The 6,855-nt window shown below is 44.8% G+C and overlaps 1 non-coding gene and 1 pseudogene across 1 annotated transcript; both read right to left on the bottom strand.

Moving 5' to 3' along the window:
- On the bottom strand, positions 1–871 carry LOC116544997 (annotated as a pseudogene).
- Positions 872–5,894: 5,023 nt separating this feature from the next.
- Positions 5,895–6,001, bottom strand: LOC116544999. The gene has a single exon (XR_004266131.1). It is a non-coding gene; the product is annotated as a U6 spliceosomal RNA (small nuclear RNA).
- Between the last annotated feature and the right edge of the window lie 854 nt (positions 6,002–6,855).

Raw genomic sequence — 6,855 nt, 5'->3', positions numbered from 1 at the left:
TCAGTCTTCACTGTCTGAGCAAATCTGTTTTAGTTTCTTCCTTGTGGCTTTTAACATGACATTTGTCAGGCTGTTGAATTTATAATGCAACAGTATTTTAGATGTTACCCTCTTGAAATTTCCTCACTCCAGATCTCAAATTCTTGTCTTCTTCCCAAAGCCACACCTGTCTTTTTCTAGCTCAATTCTTTTCAGGAGTCACCAGTTGACCCTTTGAAACAGGTATCCTACTTTCAGTGGCTCTTCTGCTTTCTTTTTTCTTTCTTGCACTTTGAAGAGTTCCTACTCTTCTTTCTTTCTTATTAAGGTCTTGTTGCTGGGCTCCATGTTTCAACTTAGATAAGCAAAGATTCCTGTGAAGCCTTTTTCTTGTATCCAAATTAGCTTCGGTTTCCATTTCAACATCATTACCATTGGGTTTCTCTTGAGAAGTTATTGTTCTTGCTCTTTTACTTTCTACCCTTTTGTTGCTGCCTTCCTTAGAAAAGTTGATTATTTTTCACTTAGCACATAATTCACATAACTCTTAATTTTCTCCGTCATGTGGTTGTAGCCGAAGTGTTGAAAAAAGGAATAAAATGTATCTTTCCGAGAGATTATCATAAACAATTTTCTTTTGAAAGGCATATAAGAATTTGGATCACCAAATATTCTTCCAAAGACTTCTGCTTCTTTAAAGTTGCCGTTTTCCATACAAAGAGCGATGGCCTGAATTTCGATTAAATTCTGTATTTCTTCGTGAAGTTTGTCCTGTTCCTTTTCAACTGAACACCAGATCATCAGGGCTGATGCCAAGGGTGTCATTGGTTCATCATTTTCAAACTGTGCATCCAGGTTTTTTCCTGCTGCAATTCTTTTTTTTTTTTTTTTTTTTTTTTTGAGACGGAGCTCTTGTTACCCAGGCTGGAGTGCAATGGCGCGATCTCGGCTCACTGCAACCTCCGCCTCCTGGGTTCAGGCAATTCTCCTGCCTCAGCTTCCTGAGTAGCTGGGATTACAGGCACGTGCCACCATGCCCAGCTAATTTTTTGTATTTTTAGTAGAGACGGGGTTTCACCATGTTGACCAGGATGGTCTCGATCTCTTGACCTCGCGATCCACCCGCCTCGGCCTCCCAAAGTGCTGGGATTACAGGTTTGAGCCACCGCACCCGGCCCTGCTGCAATTCTTATCAAAACTGACATCTGTGTGCAGTTCTCAATCGATAAGCGGTTGGACTGGGCAGTCCGTGAAACACAGCCTGGGCGCTGCCGCGGGTCGGGCCAGAGTCCTCGGAGCGGCCGAGGAAACTGAGCATCCAGCAGGCAGCCACGCCCCGGCCTCGGCGGTGGGTCCTCCTCCCCCGGAGCCCCCAGCCGCGCCTGGCACGGAGCGGCCCCTCCCGCGTCTCCCCGTTTCTGCCGCGGCAGCCCCACCATCCGCACAGCGCCGCGGGCCGCCGCCCTCGGATTCTGCGAGCAGCGGAGGGAGGAGTCGGATGAGTCCGGCAGAGACGCTGAGCCGGGCTGGGCATCAGGGGATGAAGGAGCCTCTGGCAGTCAGGGACCCCACAAGAAGGAGGAGCGGGAAGCTCTGCAGCCTCGAGCGTCCCTGAAGGTTCTGTCTCCTCATCCCTCTCCAGCCCTCCGGGACGACCCTCCAGAAAACCGAAAGAAGAAACGTTTTCTTCTGCTCGTTCTTCCTGTAGCAGCAGTGACACGTGCGCTACTTCTTCCCGGGAAGGACGCCTGAGACGTGATCACGTGCTCGTTTCTGGCAGAGGACCTGAGGTCTGGGGAGGGAGGAGAACATGGTGAAAAGTCCCTCTCGTGGGCAAGGCCCTCTCCAGTGACCACTCAGTTTACCCAGGTGTGGCTGTGCAGTGGGGCCAGGCTGAGGCCCTCCCCAGCATGGTTTATCCAGCACCCCAGGGTTCTGCACCTCAGAGCCTGGGCACAGCCACTCCTCTGCTTGGAAACTCATCTACAGGGCTCCCTTCCCCCACCCCCCACATTCTCCTCATTCCCACAAGAGCCTGTCCCTGCACTGCCCACTTTGTGTGGCATCTCCCATCCCCCCCACCCCACCCTGCTTTGTTTTTGTTCACAACCGTTTTACTAACGTTTAAGGATTCTTTACTTATTTTGAGAGACAGGGTTGTGCTGTTACCCAGGCTGGAATGCAGTGGTGCAATCTTGGCTCACTGTAGCCTCAAACTCCTGGGCTCAAGTGATCCTCCCACCTCAGCCTCCCAAGTAGCTGGGACTACAGGTGTGTGCCATCACACTCAGCTAGTTTTGTATTTACTTTTGGTACAAACGGAGTCTTGATATGTTTCCCAAACTGATCTCAAACTTCTGGCCTTAAGTGATCCTCCCACTTCAGCCTCCCAAAGTGCTGGGATTATGTACATTTATGTCCAGCTACGAATGTGTTTATTTTAATTGCTTATAATCTTTCTCCCCTCTAGAATACATTCTTTACGAGGACAAGGACAGTGATTTTGATTGTTCACCACTGTTATTTCCCTTGCCTTGAATAGTGCCTGTTACTCTAAATATACTTGTTGAGTGAATGAATGAATGCACACATAGACTCACACACCCACACGCACAGACAAAAAGATGTTGTCACACGTATTGACACACATTCTTACTCAGACACTCTCCACACAATGACACGACCACACACAAAATACACACAACTGACACATTCTCATGCATATGCCCTTGAATGCCATTAAAGGCCTGATATTTTTTTCTTCTCTCTCTTTTTTATTTTTAAACATGGTCTTGCTGTGTCACTGAGGCTAAATTGCAGTGGTATGATCGCAGCTCACTATAACCTTGAACTCCCAGGCTGTAACAATCCCCCACCTCAGCTTCCCAAGTAGCTAGAACCACAGGTACCTGCCACCAGGCTCATTAATTTTTTAGTGCGTTGTAGAGATGGGGTCTCATCATGTTGCCCAGACTGCTTTCAAATACCTGGCCTAAAATGCTCCTCCCACCTCAGCCTCTCAAAGCTCTAGGATCAGGTATGAGCCACCTCATCTAGTCTTGAAGTTTAATTTTCATTCAACATGACGTTGTGAACATTTCTCATGTGATTACACTGTATTCACTTTAATGTTTTCTCCAAACTATTTTAAAAATTTCAAAGAATCTGAAAGTTGGAAAGAATAAAATGGTCACCATAGATCTAATTATTTCCTTTGTGCATGTAATAAATTACATTTCCATGATTTTTGCTGAAACATTTGACAATCACCTGCCAACAGCATGACCTTCATTCCTCAATACTTCAGTGATCATCTCTTAAAAAATAAAATCTTCCAATAATATTATTATTACACTGAAGAGAGTTGCTGTAATTCCCTAATATTACAGAATTTCAAAGTAGCGTAAAATTGCCTTAACCATTTCCCACATGTCTTTCTGGTGGAGGTGAGCAGCTCTCAGGAGCTCCAGCCCTCTCAGAGTTTCTGTTCTTCCTGCAACCTCTCTCTCCAGCCCCTTGAGACCAACATTTGGGGAAACTGAAAAGTAGAAACATTTTCTTCTACTCTCTATTGTTCAGTTTTTTTTTAAGCTCCCATTTACTCAGTTTTTTTTAATTTGGGAAAAACACCTCCACATCCACATAATATTCCAAGGTGTGGAGAAATATATTGGCATTATGAAATCTGAGCACAGCTCCCCTGGGCCTCAGTTCCCTCAGCAGAGCAGAAGAGGGCTCCTGTGCTGGTGTCCATGTGGGACCCAGAAGTGGCACCCCCTGAAGAAGGCAGTGGGGTAGACCTGAGACCTAGAATGAGCTCACTTCCTTTCCTTGGGGTCAAGAATCAATCCTCTAAGTCCTCTGTCTCAGGAATGCCATACTGTCATCGTGGTCAAGAAAGTTCCACACAGCACTGAGACCCAACCACTCCACCATCCTCACTGCCATGGACAGAGCCCAGGTGAGAGCCACCCCTGCTCCTCCTCCCCTGTCTCCCACAGCCTCAGCACCATCATCTTCCTCAAGCCTACCAGGACTGAGCTCATCACGCACTCTCCCTGTTTGTGTCAGTCACACTGGGTCCTCCACATACTCTGCACTCGAATCCTCACAAGGCTCTGCACACCGCTATTCTGCCTGCATCATCCTCCCTCCCAACTCCAGAAATCTTTCCACCACAACCCCTGGAATTCTCAGCCCATGATCAGGAAAACCTCCACAGCCTCTCAGGATGTCCCTGCACCTCGCAGCTCCAGCAGAAACCTGGGTTTCCCGGAGGACACAGACCCTTACGTACCTTGAAAATTCTGGATATTAGACTTGGTCAGATGGATAGATTGCAAAACCTTTCTCCCACCTTGTAGGTTGTCTCTTCACTCTGATAATAGTTTCTTTTGCTGTGCAGGAGGCCTTTTGTTTAATTAGATCTCATTTGCTAATTTTGGCTTTTGTTGCAATTGCTTTGGACGTTTCCTTCATGAAATTGTTGACTTTTCCTATGCCCTGAATGGTATTGCCTAGGTTTTCTTCTAGGGTTTTTATAGTTTTGTGTTTTACATTTATGTCTTTAATTCATCATGCTTAATTTTTGTTTAAGGTGTAAGGAAGGGGTCCAGTTTCAATCTTTTGCATATGGCTAGCCAGTTCTCCCAGCACCATTTATTAAATAAGAAATCTTTTCCCGGTTGCTTGTTTTGGTCAGTTTGTCAAAGATCACGTAGTTGTAGATGTGTGGTCTTATTTCTGAGTTCTCTGTTCTGTTCCATTGGTCTATGTGTCTGGTTTTGTACCAGGACCCTGCTGTTTTGGTTACTGGCCTTGTAGTACAATTAGAAGTCAAGCAGCACCATGTCCCCAGCTTAGTTCTCTTTGCTTAGGATCATCTTGGCTACACAAGCTCTCTTTTTAGTTCCATATGAATTTTAAAGTAGTTTCTTCTAATCCTGTGAGAAAAGTCAATGGTAGTTTCATGAAAACAGCGTTGAATCTATAAATTACTTTGGGCAGTATGGCCATTTTCACGATATTGATTCTTCCCACCCATGAGCATGGAGGGTTTTTCCACCTGTTTGTGTCCTCTCCCATTTCCTTGAGCAGCGGTTTGTCATTCTCCTTGAAGAGGTCCTTCAGTTCCCTTGTTAGCTGTATTCCCAGGCTGTATTCCGTTTGTTTGATTGTTTGTTTTGACATGGTGTTTTGCTCTTGTTGCCCAAGCTGGAGTGAAATGGCACCATCTCAGCTCACTGCAACCTCCATCTCCCAAGTTCAATCGATTATTCCGCCTTAGCCTCCTGAGTACCCAGGATTACAGGTGCATGCCACCATGCCTGGCTAATTTTTGTATTTTTAGGAGAAACTGGATTTCACCAAGTTAGCCAAGCTGGTCTCGAATGAGATCTCAGGTGATCTGCCCGCTTCAGCATCCCAAAGTGCTGGAATTACAGGCATGAACCACCACACCCGGCCCTCTTATTCTGTTTGTAGGAATTGTGAATAGGAGTTGATTCATTATTTGACTCACCGCTTGTGTATTGTTGCTGTATATAAATGCTTGTGACTTTTGCACACTGATTTTGTATCCTGGGACTACCGAAGTTGCTTATCAGCTTAAGAAGCCTTTCTGCCGAGACAATGGGGTTTTCTAGATACAAAATCATGTCATTTGCAAAGACAATTTGACTTCCTCTCTTTTTATCTGAATATCCTTCCTTTCTCTGACCTGATTGCTCCTGCCAGAACTTCCAATACTACTTTGAAGAGGAGTTGTGAGAGAAGGCATCCTTGTCTTGTGCTGATGTTAAAGGGGAAGGCTTCCATCTTTTGCCCATTCAGTATGATATTGGTTGTGGGTTTGTCATAGGTGGCTACTATTATTTTGAGGTATGTTCCTTCAATACCTAGTTTGTTGAGGGTTTAAAAATATGGAATCCTTCACGAACTTGCATGTCACCCTTGTGCAGGGACCATGCTGATCTTCTGTGTATTGTTTCAGTTTTATTCTGTGTGCTGCCAAAGTGAGAAATGATCACAAGTTCTTAAAAGTGGAGATAACTGAAGACATGTAGGTGAGAGGGAGTGTTGGATTTCATCTGCATCTAGTGAAATGTGACTATCTCTGTCTTTTATTCTTTAATGACGTGGTAAAATGCATTACAGATGTAAAGTTAAAATCTTCCTGTGTTCTTGGGCTACATAACCTGGGCAGGATATTTAATTTGTTTATAGCTCATTGGTGTACACCGTCTACTACTGTTTTTCTCAGTATTTTTATGTCTAATTGCTTAGAAGTGACTATCCTATCATGCTTTTCTCTTATGTATTCCCTAGCTGACTTTAGAATCAATGTTATGTGTGCATAAACAATAGTGAATTTACTAGCTCTCTCTGTGTTTCCTTATTCTCTTGGATATTCTGTATAAGTTCAGTAAACTTCTTTGAAGGTTTGGTAAAACTTATCTTCAAAACAGCCTCGATATGCCTGAAGGGAAATAAAGTTTTAAAACCATTTTAACTTCTTTACTGATAGTAAATTCTTCCCATTGGCATAATCTCGTTCATTGTTTCAAAATTATTTAAAACTCTACTATATCTTTAGTGGCATATTTATCTGTGGTAATGCTATTTTATTCTGAATTACCGTTTCCTGTTTTAATTCTTCATCCAAAGTAACAGCTGCTTTTGGCAGGCTGGGCCCTCAACAGTGGCAGCTACCAGGTCAGCCTTGGTAAGTGGTGATGCAATTGTTGTGCCCATGCAGTGTCCATCCCAGCCACCATGGCCACGTTGTTCAGGGACTCCATGAGCAAGCCCTGTGTGGCTGAGTGGCATCATCCATCAAGCCATCTCACCCACCTGATCACAGGGAGCCCCATCCCC

Source organism: Sapajus apella, unplaced genomic scaffold (genome assembly GCF_009761245.1).
Source record: "Sapajus apella isolate SASKATOON/1434 unplaced genomic scaffold, GSC_monkey_1.0 scaffold239, whole genome shotgun sequence".
NCBI lineage: Eukaryota > Metazoa > Chordata > Mammalia > Primates > Cebidae > Sapajus > Sapajus apella.
The sequence above is the reverse complement of the archived record's forward strand: the minus strand, read 5'-3'. Positions and strand labels throughout refer to the sequence as shown.